The following is a 20365-nucleotide window of genomic DNA, read 5'->3' on the forward strand; positions in this document are numbered from 1 at the left end:
TCTGACTCTGAAAGTAGTCCCATCTAAATTAATAGGGCTAATCAGTGAGTAAAGGTGACAAAATCTGGCCTGATGTCTTTTAGTGGACATATGATTATAAGTTACCAATACCCAAATTCATTAATGCCTATATAAATGTAGAATTGTTATATCTGCATATGCAAAGACACCCAGCCACTTTTGCACATTCCTGATGAACACAGCCCCAACGTTTACATGTAATAGTCCCATTTTGATTACATGAGCATATAACGATATGCATGTGAATATCCTTCTTTGCACATGTGCAAGTCTGTAAACTGGGGCCCAAAGAGCAATGCTGGTCAAATACTTGATCCTTTCTGCAGTAGTCTCACTCCAGCCCTGTGAATAGGAAAAACATGTTCAATAGTCCATCTATGCCCATCATTTTATGGAATAAAACAACTATGCAGTGTCATTTTTTCCTCTCGTACCATAAAATGAATGGGCACAAGGAGTCCATGACACTAGAAACTGTGCTGTTGTGCCTTTTCCTTTTACAACATGTCTATGTGTGAGCAGTGCTGAAAATCTGAGAAGGAAGAGAGACAACTGAGAAGCAAACTGAAAAATACGACCAGCTGTGTCTGCTCATTTCTCTTGCTAGTAGTCTCAGTCTGTTGGCCACCCAGTCACTTTGTTTACTTGGCTGTTTCACCTCTAAATTGCATTTCAGTATTGATGGCCCCAGGTTTCAGCTGTCCTCCTTTTGACTGATACTTATGCAGCAGATGGTGCAAATGACCCATCTTTTATTTTCTGGATGAATTCATAAAGCCCTGCCAGGCTGCTAACTTCTTTGTTGCTAGTTGTACCTTATGTTACCAATGATTGCTTCAGAGAGCGCTGCCTCAGGATAATTCAAATAGAACTCATCAAAGCAACACTGGAATAAAGCTTCTCAGCTTTATTTTTCCCTGGTTTACATCCTGGAGTCTTGTCTGTCCCACAGGATGGCCATCCTTTCAGAGCAGATCTTTCAGAAACAGAAGCATATGTCATTGCTATCTCTTCCTTTCCTTCCCAAGTGTTCTTTAGAGAGTGCTTTTACTTATGTAGACTTGCTGCGTGAGAACCACCTTACGGGTCTGGTCCAGAAGACGATGTGCAGCTATCTCCAGACCCCAACAACAATCTCATAACTAGAGCTGGTCAGAAAACAGGGGTAAGAGGGTGTCACAAATCTGTGCTTGACTGAGAAGCCACTTCAGGAGCTCTGTGGGGAGCATAAGTCTGTAGGCCAATTACCCCTACCCTAGCAGGTGCCATGGGCATGTCTCCCTTTAGTAGGTTGGTGCTCAACCCACCAGCTGAAGCCTCTGGGCTGTTTCCTTCCCCATTCAGTCTCCAAGGTGAAGCAAAAACAAAAACAGTCCTCAGTCAGCAAATGAGGTTAAATAAAAGTATGAAGGAAAAGAAAAAGAAAATCTGTAGGCAGCTTCAGTCAGGATATTGGCTTCTCTTACTCAAAGGGCTTTGAAAGTGTTACAATCCCTTTCAGCAGGCAATGGGGCTTCAGTACAAGTCATTCCACTTCTTAGATGATCCATGTCCTCCTTCCACAGGGAAGGCATTCTATTAGCTGTCAGCCTCTCTCTAGCTGGGAAGCACAGCAACCAATTTCCTCCCAAACCTGCCCCCATCTGAGACGTATCCGGTCACAGTGGGGTTCATGGCAAATTTTGACTTTTTGTTGAAAAAAAATATCAAGTTTTCAGGTGAAACCTGCCCCCAAATTTCAGATTTTGGCTGAAAAATTTTCAGCTTTTTAAAAAAATGAACAGTCAAAAGTTTCCATGAAAATCTTCACTTTGTCAGAAACCCAATTTTCCACTGAAGAATAGTTTTGATGGAAAACTTTTGACCAGCCGTACCCATGGAGGTGAGCCCACCGAGAATTCTTCTGTCCTGAAAGCAAAAGTTTATACCGTTGTTTCATGTCCGCCTTAACCCTAATCAGAACTGTTCCCTTGAATCTAAGCTCTGTAGTTCAGTTAAGTTTATTCCTCAACATCTATAGACAATGACACTCCAGCAGAGGGTAGATACTATCCGTACCTCTCACCTAATGTCTGTCTGAACTGGGTGTATGAAGGCCCATCAGCTGAAGCTGTGTACAGTAATTAGAATGGAAACCAAAAACCTGACATCTGAGGGGAGTAGTTTTTAGTTTTATTTCAATTTTGTGAAATTAGTCCAATTTTATCATGAACTTGACAATAGTGGTGGTGTTTCGCTTTAAAATATGAGTTCCTTCCAAATCCCTGGGGGAACTGTCCAGCTGCTTTTAGCAGAGAAAAGGGAGTCAACCCTCCCCTCCCCAACCCACCCCCAATCCCCACTACATACATACACACACACACTCACTATAAACCCTGAAAATAGACTCATCATATGGTTAAAGTTAGATATGAGATTAAGCAAGTTGATAATTAGGGCCTACATTTTCAGCTTCTGCCTCCATTTTTGCATTCCCACATAGGCTCATGCAACTGACATTGCATTGAAGCATTCTCCCATTGTGCATATCTGAACAACCATGTTCTATTTTGCGTGCACATCTCAGGGAGTCTATGAGTGACACACTTTGTGTGCGCAATTATTGGTATGTTCAAAAGTAGATATGCAAAACTGAAGACTTGATTGAATCTGGTCAATAATTTGGGCCATGAATGCCCTTAAAGAAACTGGCATTAACTGCATATAAATGCCTATGATTCTTTTAATTGTGAATGATCTTTCTCTTTAGTTATTATGAATGCCTGCATATTTGAGTTGACTAATGTAGGATATGGGAGTGTATTCACCCTCACCGATATGCCTGGAATTCTTGCTAAAGAATAGTGGTGGGCCATAAACAAACAGAAGCACAGAAAACTTGAAATGCTGGCATCCATTTAGCTGTGTTTGCACAGTGAATATAAATTACTAGCTTTGGGGAAGCACTATGTTATTGACTATTGCAGTATTTTTATTTTTCATCCTGTAATTAGCCAGAAGGTCTACACAGGATTGTAAAATGTCCTGTGAAAAATATAAATGTAATGGTATGATTGTGTCTTCAATTTATAGGACATCATTAGAGCAGAGCACCTAATCAGGAGTTTTAAAATAGGCTGCAAAGGAGATATGACAAGTGTTTTCTCTCTCCACAACAGAATACCCTTAAATTAATTAAAAAAAACCAAAAACCTTGAGATATAATTTTTCAGCAGAATAAAACACTAGAATGATACCCATTATTTACAGCAGTGTCCTAGGAGGAAGCTTTAATTATAACATCCAATGATGTTACAAAATACAGCACCTTCCTAAAATATGGCTATCCATTAAGTATATAATCCAAGATGTACTTAGTCAATTCTGCACGTTGCTGAGTGCTCTGGCTCTGATCCAGCACACTAATTAAGTATTTTATTATTTTAAAACAGGTAAGTAGTCACTTTAACTCAAATTGTTCTACCTTAGGTACTTTTTTTGACCCCCCCGCCCATGTCTGTAATATCTGTGCACTTTACAGTCTTCAATGTATTTATCTTCACAACACCCCTGTGAGGTAGGGAAGTGCTATTATCCTCATTTTACTGATGGGGAATTGAGACACAGAGATTTGCCATGGGGTACACAGGAAGTCTCTGGCAGAGCAGGAATTTGAACCCAGCACTCCCAAGTGGTAGGCGAATGCCCTATCCACTTGGCCCTATTTCCTCAGTTCTACTCACCAGCTTAAAGTTAAGCACATGCAAGATCTGGGCAAGGAACTTCCATGTTTTGCAGGATTGAGCCCATAGGACGGGGCAGAGCTAGGGACAGGGCAAATATAAACATGCATGTAAGGGGAGATTTTCAAAGGCAAAAAGGGCAGTTAGGGGCTCAACTCCCATTGAAAGTCAATGAGTGTGGGGCGCTTAACTGTCCTCTGTGCGGTTTAAAGTCGCCTCCATTTTAAATAGTGGCAAAGATTTCCCCCCATTGCGCTATGGTGCCTTCCAGTAGGCAGAACTGCAATCGATAAAAATAACTTGAAGCTTTCAAGTGCTTACTCTAAATTACAGAAAGTCAATTGCTTTTCTAAGTCCTACAAATCCTCTAATAAATAAAAGTTAACCTACTTACACCTCCCCAACTCAAGATTTTGAAAGCTTTCACTCCTGCTTCTATTTACCAGTTTGTACCATTTGATTGTCTCCCTTCCCTGGATGGGCTGTCAAAATTACAAATGCTGCATATTCTGAGAAAAAGAACACTAAGTTCGAGAGCAATTGAAAGAAAAGAAAAAGCACCTTGCAATTAAGTATTTTAATAGACATTTTCAGAGGGTTTTTTTTAAGGATATAAAATTAATGTTAGCATTACTGCATATCAAAGGGCTCCAACTAACAATACCTATCACGTATACTGCTTAAGTATAAAAATAATATACCAACATCTCTTTACTTTCATAGTATAGCCATAGTTCTAAGTTTCTCTCTTCTCCCCTCTCCTCCCCAACTCAATGTATTCATCCGGTGTAACATGTAGGGCAGCATTTTGAATTAAAAATATACAACTTGTATTTATTTCAATGGGAATTTTATCTGCCTAGGGGCTGCAAAATGTGGCCAATAATGGATAGGAATGTACTTTATTCTAGAAATTGTCCCACTGTCTTCACTATGATTACTCCCTGAGTAAAGTTCTACTCAGTGAAGGGCTAAAATCTGTATACTGTTTATGTTACAACCTGATATATAGACTGTGTCAGCTCTTTTTACAGGCCCAAAATCCAGAGTTTGGTCAAGAAGACAGAGGCCTAGCAAATAGTGAACAATATTAGCTAAGAAGCAGAACAAAGGACAACCTTGCTTTTTGCTAAGATAACCTTGGTCAGCAAGAAGCCAGGTGGAAATTATAATTGCGGGCTTTATCTCAAAGTTGAGAACAGACCATGGGAACGAAAGGGGCCCTGTTTCTTCTGTAGAAGAGGTGCCTTCCTACACACCAGCCTTGAGTTTATGGAAGAGGTTCAAATATATCAGTATGAGATATGATATCCTCCCTCTCACAGATGTGCACCTCTCCTCCAAGCCATTGCCAGTACCTGCCTTACAAACACAAATGAAAAATTAAAAGACAACCTTTATTGCTATATACTTTTCACTTGTCCTTTTGCTTTAACTCCTAGGTGTGTACCTATTGGACAATCAAGGGAACTACTTCATTATCTATGGATCCCAAATCAGAATTCAACATATATATATTTTATACTAACACACTTTATATATTGTTTAATGGAAAACACCTGTGTACTAATTAAGTGTCATGTGTTAACCTGAATCCATGGGTGGAGACATTATGTAACCTTTTGACCACTGGCTACTGTGCTTATCTCGTCTTGCTGCTAGATCTATCCAGGGGTTTGGGACTGCTTACCCAGTCAGTTCCCTCCGCCCATGGAAAATCCACATAATCCATTGTAATCAATTGTTTGACAGTGTCTCTGAGCCTAATAAGCAAGGTGACACTCCGTCCGCACTGTACGTAATAAACCCATGTGCTTGATTCTACACGGAGTCCATATTTGTTCCTTCAGATGGGGGCTCATCCGGGATACAAGCTTGTGAACTGATTGAGGAACTGAGACTGAAATACAAAATGAGGTGAATACGTTTAATTTACCACCTCATTAGGCCAGGATAGAAGTCTCTCATCGCCTTTCAGACACATCTTGTTCCCACCTTTTTTTAAAATTTAAGTGCAAAGGAACCTAGACACGTGTAGTATAAGCAGAGGGGTTAATAAGTGTACCAGTTGGGAGGGGAGACATGTACAAGAGGGTTATGTACTGTTTAAACTAAGGAGTGTGTTACGGAGGACTTGGATAAACCACCAGCAAGCGATTGGCCGTGAGCTAAGCCCAGGACTGGCTGGGTACACGAGCGGTAGGCAGTGCAAACTGGTGGTCCCATTTCCTCATTGCACGTAACATTGCAAGCCCTAGGGGAGCGCCCCTCCCCGCGCCCCCCCAGGCATGTGACGTACATGTCTTCGAATAGCACAAGTCTCCAATAAGGCCGGCAATTGTGTGGAGATTTAGACCACAGTATTCAAAAGGGGGGGAAACGTAAATCCCCATTAAGGCTGACATTTGTGGAGATTGAGACAACAGAAATAAAGGGGGAGACATACATTCCCAACAAGGTCAGCGGCCAGGGTGAGTAAAGCCCATGGCATCAAAAGGAGAGGCGATAATCCGCCCTCGAGAATATTTGGAGTATAAAAATGTCAAAACCCGATAAACAGCAACTAAAAAAACAAACTATTCTGCTGCTGGACCAGAGGCAGATCTGGTTACTTGGTGGAATAATCAGAAAAGTGACAAAACAGACAAGGCAGTAATAGTGTTATTGGATATACTCAACCTAAAAGAAAGAGAAATTGCAACTTTAAAATCTGAGAATCAGGCTCTGAAGGGTAAGAGCTTGTGCTTTAAACCATGTAATTGTCAGGAAGTTGGAAAAGATCTCAGAGCAAAAAAACTACATTCATCATGCCTGGGACACACGCCCGGAGCAGGAGGGGGAGAGCCCACTCCCAGCATTTGTCAGCCAACGGCACCACTGATTAACTATCTGTGGGAAAACTCAGCAGCACAAGACAAAGGGGAGGAATCAGAACCCCCTCTATTCACTACTTCATGCGAAAGGCCAAATTTAAGCCCCCACAGAGATAATGAAGGGGCACTACAAGGATTAATTGGCCCAGGGGAGCAAGTACAGTGTATGGCTCCAATCAAAACGCAGCTAAGAAGGTTCAGAAATGTTAATGCGGAGGGTGAACCAGTAAGGGGACTCAGGACAGAAACCACTGAAATCTATCGTCCCTTCACCCCCCAGGAAAAACAGGCACTGTTGTCTGATTTACCCGAACTCAAATGCGATAACAAAAACACTGAGTTCAGGGACAAGCTGGGTGGCCTGACTGAAATACACGGCCTCCATAGAAAGGATGTTCACATCCTGGTCAAGTGCAAATGCCCCAGGGATGTGTGGGACAACTTAGAAAATAAATGGAAGACGGGGCACTGGGCTGAAGATCATAACCCCAACCCTGAGGGAGGGGATCGGGCTGAAGAGCCAGCAGGAATTCCAAACCCAGATGCAGACACTTCAGGAATGCACTATCTGCTGTTCTAGGAGCCCAGACAACTAACTGGGGGGCTCTGCAATCAGTGGTTCAGCAGAAAGGGGAGTCTGCCATGTCCTATGCTGAAAAGAAATGGAATGCATTCCGAGCTTATTGAGATCTGGAGAATATAACATCCTGAGACCATGATGTATTCCTCCAAATCCTAAAGGAAGGGCTGTCTGCAGACCACCAAGCAGTCCTGGCATTAGGCATCTCAGTGGGAGAGACATACTCAACAGTAATGAAATGGGCCACAGAAGTAGAAAATAGGAAAAAAAGAAAGGTAGCAGCCACCATCCCCTCTGAGGAAGTTGCAACAGTTCATGCAGTCAGAACCACCGTCTGCTTCACTTGCAATGAGCCTGGACATCTGGCACGTGACTGTAAAGATAAAAAGAAAATCAAATATGCAGTAATTGTAAGAGGAGCGGCCACCTAAAGGAAAGCTTCTTCCACTCCTGGGGCGGTAAGGAAGGTCAGTGGCCAAAGAAGCAGAATAAAATGGATACAACTAGCACCCAAGAACAGGAAAAGTATAAACAAATCTAGGAGTTGCTCAAACTCCTGGCTAGCAAATAGGTATCAGCAGCCTCCGTGGCTAGAACCAAAGGTGACCCCAGAATGTTTCTTAATGCACGAGTGGGGGGCCGACCGTGTAGTATGTTAATAGACACAGGAGCCTCGGTATAGATAACCAGCCAAGATCTCCCCCTCACCTGTCAAACCATATGGATTGAAGTGGTGGGAGGGGGAAAATTAAAAGCCAGCCAGTAGAAATAGAATTTGAAGATATGGTCACAGTCAGTTAAATCTGGGTTTGCCCCGAACAGGGAGACACAATTTGTGGCATAGATCTCCTTAAGGAACTCGGGGGAGTAATCAACCCCAGAGCTAGCTGCGCTGAATGGGCTGGAGGGTCCAAACAGGAGAAATTATCTCAAAATATAGCCATGATTGCCAGTAGTAAGGCAATAATACCAGAGTGGGGGGAGAGTCCAGCTGAAACACTGTGCTCCCTTCACCCTGAAGTGTGGGCAACAGATAAACAAGATTGTGGGCTAGTAAACATGGAGCCTATATCCATAGAAGGGCCAGCTCACAATGCCCACAGGCAGTACCCAATTAAACCAGAAGCCTTAGAGACATTTAAAAATATAATCACTAATTTGGAATCTAGAGGGGTAATTAGAAAAAACACCTCCACAACTAACTCCCCAATTTGGCCCGTCCGGAAGCCAGATTAACCTGGACCTGGAGTTTAACGATAGACTACACCCACCTTAACCGGGTGACTCCAAAGGCATATCCTATTGTGGCAAGCCCTGCCACCATCCTTAATTTGCTAAAACCAGGACACTCAGTATTCTCAGTCCTGGATATAGCTAATGGATTTTGGAGTATTCCCCTTGCAAAGGAGAGTCAGGAGACATTTGCATTTACAGTGGGAGACCAGCAGTACACTTGGACCCGAATACCTCAGGGGTTCCATAATTCTCTCTCCATCTTCCACACGGCAATGGCAGAAATAACAGCACAAGTACTCTTGGAGGGGGACACAGTGATCCTGCAGTATTAGATGACTTGATAGTTGCCAGCTGTCATAAATATAAAGGGAAGGGTAAACCCCTTTGAAATCCCTCCTGGCCAGGGGAAAGCTCCTCTCACCTGTAAAGGGTTAAGAAGCTAAAGGTAACCTCGCTGGCACCTGACCAAAATGACCAATGAGGAGACAAGATACTTTCAAAAGCTGGGAGGAGGGAGAGAAACAAAGGGTCTGTGTCTGTCTGTAGTCGTCTTGGCCGGGGATAGACCAGGAATGGAGTCTTAGAACTTTTAGTAAGTAATCTAGCTAGGTATGTGTTAGATTATGATTTCTTTAAATGGCTGAGAAAAGCATTGTGCTGAATAGAATAACTATTTCTGTCTGTGTATCTTTTTTGTAACTTAAGGTTTTGCCTAGAGGGGTTCTCTATGTTTTTGAATCTAATTACCCTGTAAGATATCTACCATCCTGATTTTACAGGGGGAATTTCTTTATTTCTATTTACTTCTATTTTTTATTAAAAGTCTTCTTGTAAAAAACTGAATGCTTTTTCATTGTTCTCAGATCCAAGGGTTTGGGTCTGTGGTCACCTATGCAAATTGGTGAGGCTTTTTTTATCCAACATTTCCCAGGAAAGGGGGGGTGCAAGTGTTGGGAGGATTGTTCATTGTTCTTAAGATCCAAGGGTCTGGGTCTGTAGTCACCTAGGCAAATTGGTGAGGCTTTTTACCAAACCTTGTCCAGGAAGTGGGGTGCAAGGTTTTGGGAAGTATTTTGGGGGGAAGGACGCGTCCAAACAGCTCTTCCCCAGTAACCAGTATTAGTTTGGTGGTGGTAGTGGCCAGTCCAAGGACAACGGGGGGGGGGGAATATTTTGTACCTTGGGGAAGTTTTGACCTAAGCTGGTAAAGATAAGCTTAGGAGGTTTTTCATGCAGGTCCCCACATCTGTACCCTAGAGTTCAGAGTGGGGGAGGAACCTGACATCAGCTCAAATGAAAGGGACCATTTAAAAACCCTAAACCGACTGTTTATATATCTTTGTGAGGCTGGATTTAAATTAAGCGCCAGAAAAGCTCAGTTACAGCAGCAGCAGGTTTTATATCTAGGGCATAACATAGCAGAGGGAGTTAAAGCACTCACAGTAAATAGAAAACAGGCAATTCGAGAGTTAAAAAGACCCCGGACAGTTAAGGAAGTCCGGAAGGTATTGGGACTCCTTAATCACTGTAGAACATATATACCAGAGTACTCAGAGATGGTGGAACCGATTCAAAACCTCACTAGAGGGGAAAAGCCTGCAAATGAGTCAGTAATATGGGGCACAGAACAAGAAGAGGCATTTATAAAAATAAAACCGGCTTTAGCCTCCGCCCCCAGCTTGGGCTTACCCAATATGGGAAAGCCATTCCACCTTTACTGCAGCCACAGCAAGGCTCAATACTCAGCTGTACTGACATAGCTCCATGGTGACAAGCAGCCTCCAGTAGCGTACCTATCTACCTTAAGACTCCCTGTATCCCAGGGAGGACCGGTGCTTGCACTACATGGGTGGTAAAAGCTTGTGAATCATACACCCGCACAGGGAAATTAGTGCTACATACACCCCATACACTTATTGATCTCCTTAATAGCGGGCGGCTAAGATCTGTAACAGATGCCCAGAGGAGTCAGTGGGAATCAGCATTGTGCTTGCAAACCCCCAACTTCTCTATAGCAAGGGACAAGGGAATAAATGTAGCTGAATACCTGAACATAGAAGGAGAGGTACATAAGTGTCTCATAGATAAGGCAGAGGAAGTTTTGGGAAAGGTTAAGGAAGAACCATTAGAGAATCCAGATATAGTTTTGTATGTAGATGGATCAAGAAAGTATGACAATGGAGTGCCACACACCGAACGGGCAGTGGTGCTCGGTAAGGGGACAGTGATAGCATCAGGACAGCTGGATGAATCCAAGTCAGCTCAAGAGGCAGAGTTGACAGCTCTCACGGAAGCTCTGAGAGTGGGGGAGGGCAAGAAGCTCACTGTATACACAGACAGCAGATATGCATTCGGAGTAGTGCATGATTATATGGATGTGTGGTCCCGAAGAGGGTTTTTACAACAACCGGCAAGCCCATCAATAATATGGAGGCAGTTCAAAGACTAACAGAAGCTGTCAAACTACCATCAGAACTGGCAGCAGTAAAGATAAAAGAACATAATAAAATCTCAAGTGAGGAACAAAAAGGAAATTACTGGGCCGATAAACGTGCTAAAGAAGTTGCACAAGCAAGTCCTATTAAGATCTGTGCAGCTACAGTACCAGAGGTAGAGGTGAACTTAAAAAAAAACTATATGCAACCATAAGCCCAGAAGAGAAAAGTAAATTGGAAGAACAAGGCAGTGTGTATAAAAATCACCTCTGGTATGGGCCTGGGGATGGGGGGAAGCTGGTAGCTGTGGTAGTGCATACGGGCTCTGCTGCTCCATGCCATCCACTCTCCAGCTCATCCGGGGTGGAGACAAATGAGGGCCGCCCTGGAACACTGGTGGTGGCCATCCATGAAAAAAGATGCTTTACAATTTCTCAAAAGATGTGTGCCATGTGCACAAGTGAATGTGGGGAGAAGGAAAAAGGTACCCCTGAATCACCAGCCACGGCCAGAGGGACCATGGCAGAATCTGCAAATTGATTTTACTGGACCCTTGCCACAAAGCAGGGGGTTCACTTATATCTTGGTAATTATTGACACTTTTACCCGATGGGTAGAGGCATTCCCCACCAAGAACTGTACTGCTACAACAGTGGCTTGGATCCTAGCAGAAGAAATACCCAGATGGGGTCTTTCATTGTCAATAGACTCTGACCAAGGAACTCACTTTACAGGTGAGTAATGAAAGAGGAATGTAAGGCACTAGGAATAAAGCAAAGATTCCATATATCATACCATCCTAAAAGTTCACATATGGTGGAAAGAATGAACAGGACAATAAAAGCAGCCTTAACAAAAGCAGTACTGGACACAGGGCATGGGTGGGCTCCTATGCTCCCTGCTGTATTGTACCGAATCAGAGGAAACCCAAACATGCTGACTCAGCTGACACCCTTTGAACTAATGACAGGAAGAGCAATGAGAATGCCTAGTAATGTGATCCTCCCCGCTGGGGGAGGGGTCGGGGGTTTTTGCAGACAGGCTGCAAAGTTACATCAAGGCATTGGACAGAGAGTTAAAAGATTTATACAACCAAGTGAAAGAAAATCAAACCCAGCTGGATGATAACAGCAGTTTGGACAAACCTGCATTTAAAGTTGGGGATTTGGTAATGTGTCGTATCTACCCAGAGGTTAAAGGAATTTTAAAGCCAAGGTGGCAAGGCCCTATGAGGGTCCTTCTGACTACTAATACATGTGTAAAGGTTGGGAGCAAATTGGAAACTTTTTGGAGGCACCAAAATCAGTTAAAATTGTTTCAGTCAGCAACTGTCAATACTAACAATGTTTCCACAAGTGTCTCCACAGGTAAACAAGAGAAAGTGGAGGAGGAAGGACAGAAGGGTGGCCAGAACAACCAAAGTGACCATGGGGAGGCTCCTCCTGTCCCTGTGGTGCATGGGGAAGGACGCAAGTAGCATGCCAATTATACTGACATGGTACCAAAATAAAGGCATTGGAGGAGAGTTGTTGGAGAGCAGGACAAACTTTGGCCATCACCACACAAGGAATTGTAACCGATCTCCTTGATGGCCGGGTCCACCCAGCCATTATGGAAGTAGTGGGACCCTATCTCCCCAGTACCCCTCCGTGGGCATGGGGAAACAGAGAATCAATGAGAGTCCAAAGACCACTTTGGACAGGTCACAGTATACTCTTTAACCTTCTGGTACCTCTGGGCATCCCTCATTTACAGCGAGCCAGGACGGTGACCTCCCTGCCAGTATGGAGGAGGGGTCATGTTATTAAAATAGAAAGCATTGCATACGCCGAGGTCGCTGGGAGAGCATTGTATCCTAGTGAATGCTGCACCAACTCTGATAAGGAAATTCTGTGTACGTGCCCATATAATATTCTAATGAATCTGTCTAGGTTCGAAGTGGCCATCACTGAGAAACTGGCGCACACGGAGCTGGTCCAGATGAACGGTACCTAGTGGTGTGTGACTGCCCAGAACCACTCCATTGAGCTAAATGGAAAGCCCTGCCCCTCAAGGCATCCATCCATGTGCATGACGGTACCCCGAAAGGCGACCTTGACCGTTGACGGGACGCGGCTCCACCGTACTCCGCCAATGACAGGTAACCTAACATGGGATCCGGAATGGCACTACGGCAGTAAGTATCTAGAGGACGGTCTACAGGCCCTGCAGGCGAAGATCGAGGAGTTGGTGGCCGAGGCCCAGAAGCATACTGGGGAAGGCCGTCTGAGGTACAACCTGATAGGGGAAACTGTGGACCAGGCCAATGTGAAGTACTTGAAGGCACAGAACCACCCAGTGCAGGTTAAGGCAATGATTATGGGCAATGCTATCTCAGGTGATAAGGTTCCCTGGGGATGGATCTGGGTGCTATTTTGTCAAGTTATGTGGGGAGTGCCTATCCTGACATTCCTGATGGTAGTGGTGCTTTACCAGTGACTCCGAAATAGACTGGGAACATTGAAATTGGTATAATTGACCTGGTGGGTTAGGGAACCCTAGGGTCAAGAGGAGGGACTGAAGGGCTAAAATCCGTCTGCTGTTTATGTTATAACCTGATATATAGACTGTGTCAGCTCTTTTTACAGGCCCAAAATCCAGAGTTTGGTCAAGAAGACAGAGGCCTAGCAAATAGTGAACAATATTAGCTAAGAAGCAGAACAAACAAAGGACAACCTTGCTTTTTGCTAAGATAAGCTTGGTCAGCAAGAAGCCAGGTGGAAATTATAATTGCGGGCTTTATCTCAAAGTTGAGAACAGACCATGGGAATGAAAGGGGCCCTGTTTCTTCTGTAGAAGAGGTGCCTTCCTACACACCAGCCTTGAGTTTATGGAAGAGGTTCAAATATATCAGTATGAGATATGATATCCTCCCTCTCACAGATGTGCACCTCTCCTCCAAGCCATTGCCAGTACCTGCCTTACAAACACAAATGAAAAATTAAAAGACAACCTTTATTGCTATATACTTTTCATTTATCCTTTTGCTTTAACTCCTAAGTGTGTACCTGTTGGACAATCAAGGGAGCTACTTCATTATCTATGGATCCCAAATCAAAATTCAACATATATATATTTTATACTAACACACTTTATATATTGTTTAATGGAAAACACCTGTGTACTAATTAAGTGTCATGTGTTAACCTGAATCCATGGGTGGAGACATTATGTAACCTTTTGACCACTGGCTACTGTGCTTATCTTGTCTTGCTGCTAGATCTATCCAGGGGTTTGGGACTGCCTACCCAGTCATTTCCCTCCGCCTACGGAAAATCCATATAATCCATTGTAATCAATTGTTTGACAGTGTCTCTGAGCCTAATAAGCGAGGTGACACTCTGTCCGTGCTGTACGTAATAAACCCATGTGCTTGATTCTACACGGTGTCTATATTTGTTCCTTCACTCAGTGAGTGAAATATGTCCTTGTGCAGAGTTAACACAAGGCCAGTGCACCAGTTAAGTCCCACTTTCAGCCCCACCATGCCTTATGCTGCACAGGGGTGAATTTCAACTAGTGTTAGTAAGGATAGCTAAAGTAGACACATAATGGATCAGAAGACATTACTAAATGAAGAATAGAAAAAGATTGGCTAATGATTTAATGAATAATGAAAAAAATTTCATTGAAGCTCAAACTGATTATTCTTGATTCATGCTTTAAGTCTTCATGTCTAAATTAAATTATTTAATGTTCTGAACAACTTTTATTCAAACAGTTTATGAATTTTTAACAAGTCCTCAGCCAGCTTGAATTTTATGATTTTTACAATACAGCATATTGTGGCCACTCAAAACTTCACTGCTCCAAATTCAGTGGACCCAATAACTTAAGCTAATGCAAAATATTCCTTAGCTATTTGCAGTACAGGGCCCATGATGAAGTTGGATAGTTCTGATTCCATCCAATAGAGGGATGTGGCACAATACACACTCACTAATTTATTACAATATTTAAGACTAAACTGTGTCTTAGAAATAAACTTATTTTTGTTCTGTTTAGTTCAAACCCACTCAATTGAGTTACTGATCCACATGCTGGTGTGAAATGTCTCTACATGTTAGAACAAAATGCTTAGATTGTCAAATTGTCAAATTAACAAATATGAATGCAATATACTACAATTATAGTGCTTATCCATCTTTCAAAACAGTTTAAATATGCCTCTTTCCTCCTGGAAAGCCTGTATTATGCTCATTGAGCATTTCATTCTAGTTACATTTGAACGTTTTGGCAGTTATGCAATATACAATCAAAGGAGGATGACTGCTTTGATCACATCTTGGATATTTATGCACTAAAATAAAAGACAACTCATTAAGATTTAAATATATATTCCTACTGTTGACCACTGAAGAGGAAATGGTATAAAGTGAGGACACATAAGTAACCTGAAGTGGGAACTTGATCACAAGGCATATTAAACAGATATTGTAGAACAGACTGCCTAATGGGGATGGGGGCAAAGTTCCATCATTTGGGATATTTAAAGTATGATTGGACAAAGGATTGAAAAATAACATGTACAAAGTTAGTTATTCAAAACACATACCCCATGGGGGGGAACATGGGGAAACCCTATGAAATGCAACTCATTGCACTGAGTGTGATTGACCCTGGAACCTGGACAAGTCTCTCACTGTATAATCCTTGTGTGAATGTAATCTGCTTTTTTTCTTAGAATGACTTGTAGACTATAATATGCCTAATAAAAACTTCTTACATTTAGAACACTTCAGAAGATATTGAATATATGAGTGAGGGCTTGGTGACACTGAGACAGATCCTCTGTTGGCATAAATGGGCACATCTTCACTGACATCATAATTTATACCAGTTGAGGATCTGGCCCACTGTGTTAGAGTTGAAGCTATCAGACCCCGACTCAATATTTACTTAAACATAAGGTGATAAATACAATAGTTGTATTCAGAACTTTGCACATGTGCATACAAAGAGGTATGAGCGAATACATGCCTTCCAGTTGTGCTGATGCAAACAAGTGTGTGTGTGTGTATGGGGGGGGGGGTGGAATGCACGCTTAAAGCATTCTAATGCGCACTAGTGTCAGAATAGTTCTTAAGTGAGGACAGATGTTTTGCACTTATAAAGTGAGCATGACCATAATCATTTATGAGATCACAGTGAATTGCTGGTAATAAGTTTAAATATTGTAAAAAGCTTTTCGGGGGAGTGAATGGCAAGGTTAGTTTCATCTTAGCATGTATTGAGTTGTATCAGATACTCCACATTTTCTGGACTCATATCTCAACTTGGAGGGTTTTTGTTTTTTTTTAATGAGACCTAACTCCCTTTGAAAATCCCAGCCTACATCTATATGCCATCTTTTATTCTGGAAGATCCCTAAACACTGTGATGTGTGTATATGATATGGTGTATATTGCAATATGCCCTATGTGCTCAAGCAAAGTTAAGAACTGCAAATCAGGAGAATCTCCAGAAAAGTCAATGGACTACAAGTGCAGAAATAGTGAGAGGCCCTCATCCTGCTAACACAGAACCCTGCGATTCCCATTTAAGTTGAGATTCTACAAGGGTGCATGGATCTGCAGCATCAGGCCTATCAGGGATCAGAGTCAAGCTCAGCATCTCTTACTACCTAGCATCCTACAAAGCCAAAGAGAATGTTTCTCTTCTTCTATTAGACCTGGTTGTATAGAAAATGAACTATTTTAACATGTTTTAGTGCATAAGAGTTCCATTTTCTGTCATATAGTGGAATTGTATTATTTGCTATTTGCAAATATTCAACCTTCCACCTGGTAATCATAAAAACGTTTGCATCTCTCAATTTGTTATTCATCATTCTCCTGTTTAAGACATTTCAACCATCCAGTCAGGAAGCAAAAATAGCACTATGGGACTTAGTTGAGTCAGCCTATACCACGAACAATCATAAACAGTCAAAGTGAAGTTGTCCAAGACAACCCATAGTCTTAAGGTTATCCTGGCCGATATCACAAATAAGCTTCAAGACCATCAAGATTGGTTGATGCACAATTTGCTCAACAGAAAAGGGGCTAAATATCTAACACATGTTTGCAATGAGTAGTTCATCCAGCTCTGCTTCCTGTTACTAGTAGCAGAAACTGATGGTCAACATGGCAGCTAGAGCCCTAACAGCAATAAATCCAGATTTAGTTGCTGCAAAACATTTCCATGCTGAGCTTTATAGGAAGCTGAATTGTTCTTCAGTGGTGCTTACTGGACATTACCCATTTGGCATAACTTCTACACTACTATTTTATGCATTTAATGAAGAAAACCTTAAGAGGGCAGATTGAGACGTGTAGACAATCACAAGAGTGACTGCTTGAATAGCGATGCTTTTTCAAACTATTTATTATCTCAAGTGCTTTCAATACCTTACAAACAGAACTAGTCTCATACAGAAACCATTATCCTTCAGCTTCTCATCACGTGTTTCAAATGTATTATTGCCTACTGGGTTTTCATTTGGGTTCTTTATAGACATCTTCATTGGATTTTCTCTTATTTGGCTTTGAAGTTATACCACAGCAGAGTATCACAGCAGAGGTAATCAGCCCATAATGCTTGAACTTCAAGAAAGCAGTCCCAGCTTGCTTAACCAGCAAAGTATTATTAGTAAAGGTATACTGAAGTGGTTGCTTCAAAGGTAAATTGGTAAATACTATCCCAGGCACATTAGCATAAGAGGTTAGTATCTGATTTGGTTGTACTTCAGAAATTTCACCCTGACAGGAAGCTCCTATTTATATTGAGTTTTACTAGCTTCACATGCCTAATTTGAGTAGGTGAAAAATTTTAAAGTAAGTGAAAACAGGACAATTTTCTTATGTTTCTTTGTTTTTTTTAAAAAAGGTACTCGAAATTACAACCTGCGTGGAGAGCCACGAGTATCCAGTGTCCATGATAACTGATAGGCAGGGCGAGCCATGCCAAGGTCAAGAAGTCAAAAGTGGGATTGTTATGAAGGAACAGCAATGAGGCAACTCGTTTTAAACAAAAGAGCAAGTAGATTTAGGGTCTCTTGTTTCTATCACCTCAGAATGTTCCCCACTTCAACACAAGGCCTTCTCATGCACTGCTTGGGTTGGGAGCTAAATGGAATTCAAGGAGTCCTAGTTTCAAGTCTAATATTGTTCATCATACAGGGTTCTGAGGATATAAAGACATGTTCCATATAGTTTGTTTTCAGGGAGACAGGCAGCTAAAATTTCTGCAATTGAGAATGTAGTTCCTGAATACAGACCTGTAAATATCAGGTAGCGACAGTGATTAAACTTCAACTGTCTTTTCTTTTTTCTTTTTCTTTCTTAACCCCCCCACCCCCGAAAAAACCCCCACTACCTTTTGCTAACTATAGTTAATAAAGAAGTAGCTATAGCAGCATCACATGAGAGTTCAGCTATCTTACTTCATACTGCAGTCCTTTTGTGCAATTATTTTGGCCTCTACTATCATTAATCATCACTTAGACAGCAAGATGATAGCTACCTTACAAATACTGTACTGAAAATTAGACAGACAGTAAATGCTCAACAGTTATTACCCTTTTCAGAGTAGCAGCCGTGTTAGTCTGTATTCGCAAAAAGAAAAGGAGTACTTGTGGCACCTCAGAGTCTAACAAATTTAAGTTATTACCCTGTGACATTTACCATGGTATTTCCAGTACTAAAGATGGAGTGCTGTCTACTAAGTATGTTGAATTTACTTAGTAATGAATAAATACCAAGTAATATATTACCTGGTAAATACTATAATTACCTTCTTTTAAATAAGGCACTGGAGAAAAAAAGCAAAGTAAAATCACTACCATTGTTTTTCTGCTGTTTGAAAGCAACAGGCACTGCAGTAGATGAAAACTGAATAATTTCTTTCTGCTGCACATAGATGAGATCACCAAATGCAACATTTCACTCCTCTGGGGGAGGATAAGACTATCTAGGTACAGATAAAGAGAAAGGTATTTAACATGGAACTCAAATACATAATAGAATAACAAATGAAGTACCCAAGAAAGATCAAAGAAAATGAATATATTACTCGGACTAAATGGTTTTGTCCAAGCATTATTTCATAATATAAATTGCTATACAAGCTGTGTTATGTCCCTCTGGAGTTTAACCTGGTTATTCTGATCACAGTGAAAGTCCCTGACTCATTGAAAATAAACAGAAAATCCAATATCCAGGTACTTATTATTTTTAAATCCTTTTGGAATGACCTTAGTAGTAAAGCTAGTTGAACACTTCCAAGTTCAGTTCAAAATATGTTCATAGTTTCTTGTGTGTGTCAGTTTGTGTATGTTTTCAGGTGTTAATATTTTTAAATGTTCGGGTTTGATCATGCCTGTTTCTACCCTGGTCAAGCACTAAATGCAAACTTATGCTCAAGATCTCAGGCTTGACTAAATCCTATTTTATGGCTGATCAACACTTTGGGCCAGATACTGTTTTCCCTACACCTTCCTCAAGTCTCCTGTTGGTTAGCCTTCCTCTGACATCCTCTCTTACTATCTTCTTCCTTCAGAGTTAACTTATAATATATATTGGAAATATCCTATTTAAATAACTAGGAATCTGATCCAGCTTTCATTGAAATCCACAGGGGATTGCTACGGATCTCACCATGAGCAGGAATGGATTGAAATTGTCTATGTACCAAACCACAGCTTAATGATTAACTATTTGTATTACCGTAGCACCTAGGAGCCATGGACCATGACCCCATTGTACAAGGCGTTGTGCAAACAGAATAAAAAGATGATCCCTGCCCCAAAGAGCTTACAATCTAAGTGTGAGACAAAAGATAGTAGATGGATACATACAGGCGGGGAGTCTAAGGAAAAAGTGAGTCAGCGTGATCGGCTGCAGTCTTGGCACACCAGAAGCCTAACCAGCATCAAGTTTTTGGTAGGCGTCAATGTGAAGAAGAGTTTTGAGAAGGGTTTTAAAGATGGAAAATAAAGTAGCTTTGTGGATGTTTACAAGGAGCTCCTCACAAGCATGAGGGGGCAGCATAGGCAAAAGCACAAAGGTGCTTGTTGGAAAATTTACATTTGGGGCATGGAGACTGGCATCATGGGCTAATTGCAGGGAAGAGTTAACATCCCAATAGCAAAGGAGAGATGATACCATAAAGGGCATTGAAAGTAAAGACAAGTTTACGTTTGAGGCATTAGAGAAGGGGGAGCCGTAGAAGGATGCAAAGAGGGGGGTGATATGGGCACAGTAATGTGCTAGGGAAATGATCTTTGCAGAAGCATTCTGAATGGATATGAGTGGGGCAAGATTGTATTTGTCAAGGCCAAAAGGAAGGATATTGCAGTATCTCTTCTCACCCTACCTTCTCTTATCCTTGGTTGTGCTATGGCTAAATTAGGCTGTGATCTCCCACATTTTCACTCATCTTTAAAGCATTCTGTAAATTACTGGCACAATGTTACTACTT

The 20365-nt window shown here is 41.8% G+C and overlaps 2 long non-coding RNA genes across 2 annotated transcripts in view; one reads left to right on the forward strand and one right to left on the reverse strand.

Moving 5' to 3' along the window:
- LOC142072858 (uncharacterized) overlaps positions 1 to 20365 on the reverse strand; it is a 48320-nt gene that overhangs the window by 9754 nt on the left and 18201 nt on the right. The gene's annotated exons all lie outside the window — the stretch shown is intronic.
- Positions 8933 to 14288, forward strand: LOC142072680 (uncharacterized). The gene is made up of 2 exons (XR_012669193.1): positions 8933 to 9024; positions 12799 to 14288. It is a non-coding gene; the product is annotated as an uncharacterized LOC142072680 (long non-coding RNA).

Source organism: Caretta caretta, chromosome 7 (genome assembly GCF_965140235.1).
Source record: "Caretta caretta isolate rCarCar2 chromosome 7, rCarCar1.hap1, whole genome shotgun sequence".
Classification (NCBI taxonomy): Eukaryota; Metazoa; Chordata; order Testudines; family Cheloniidae; genus Caretta; species Caretta caretta.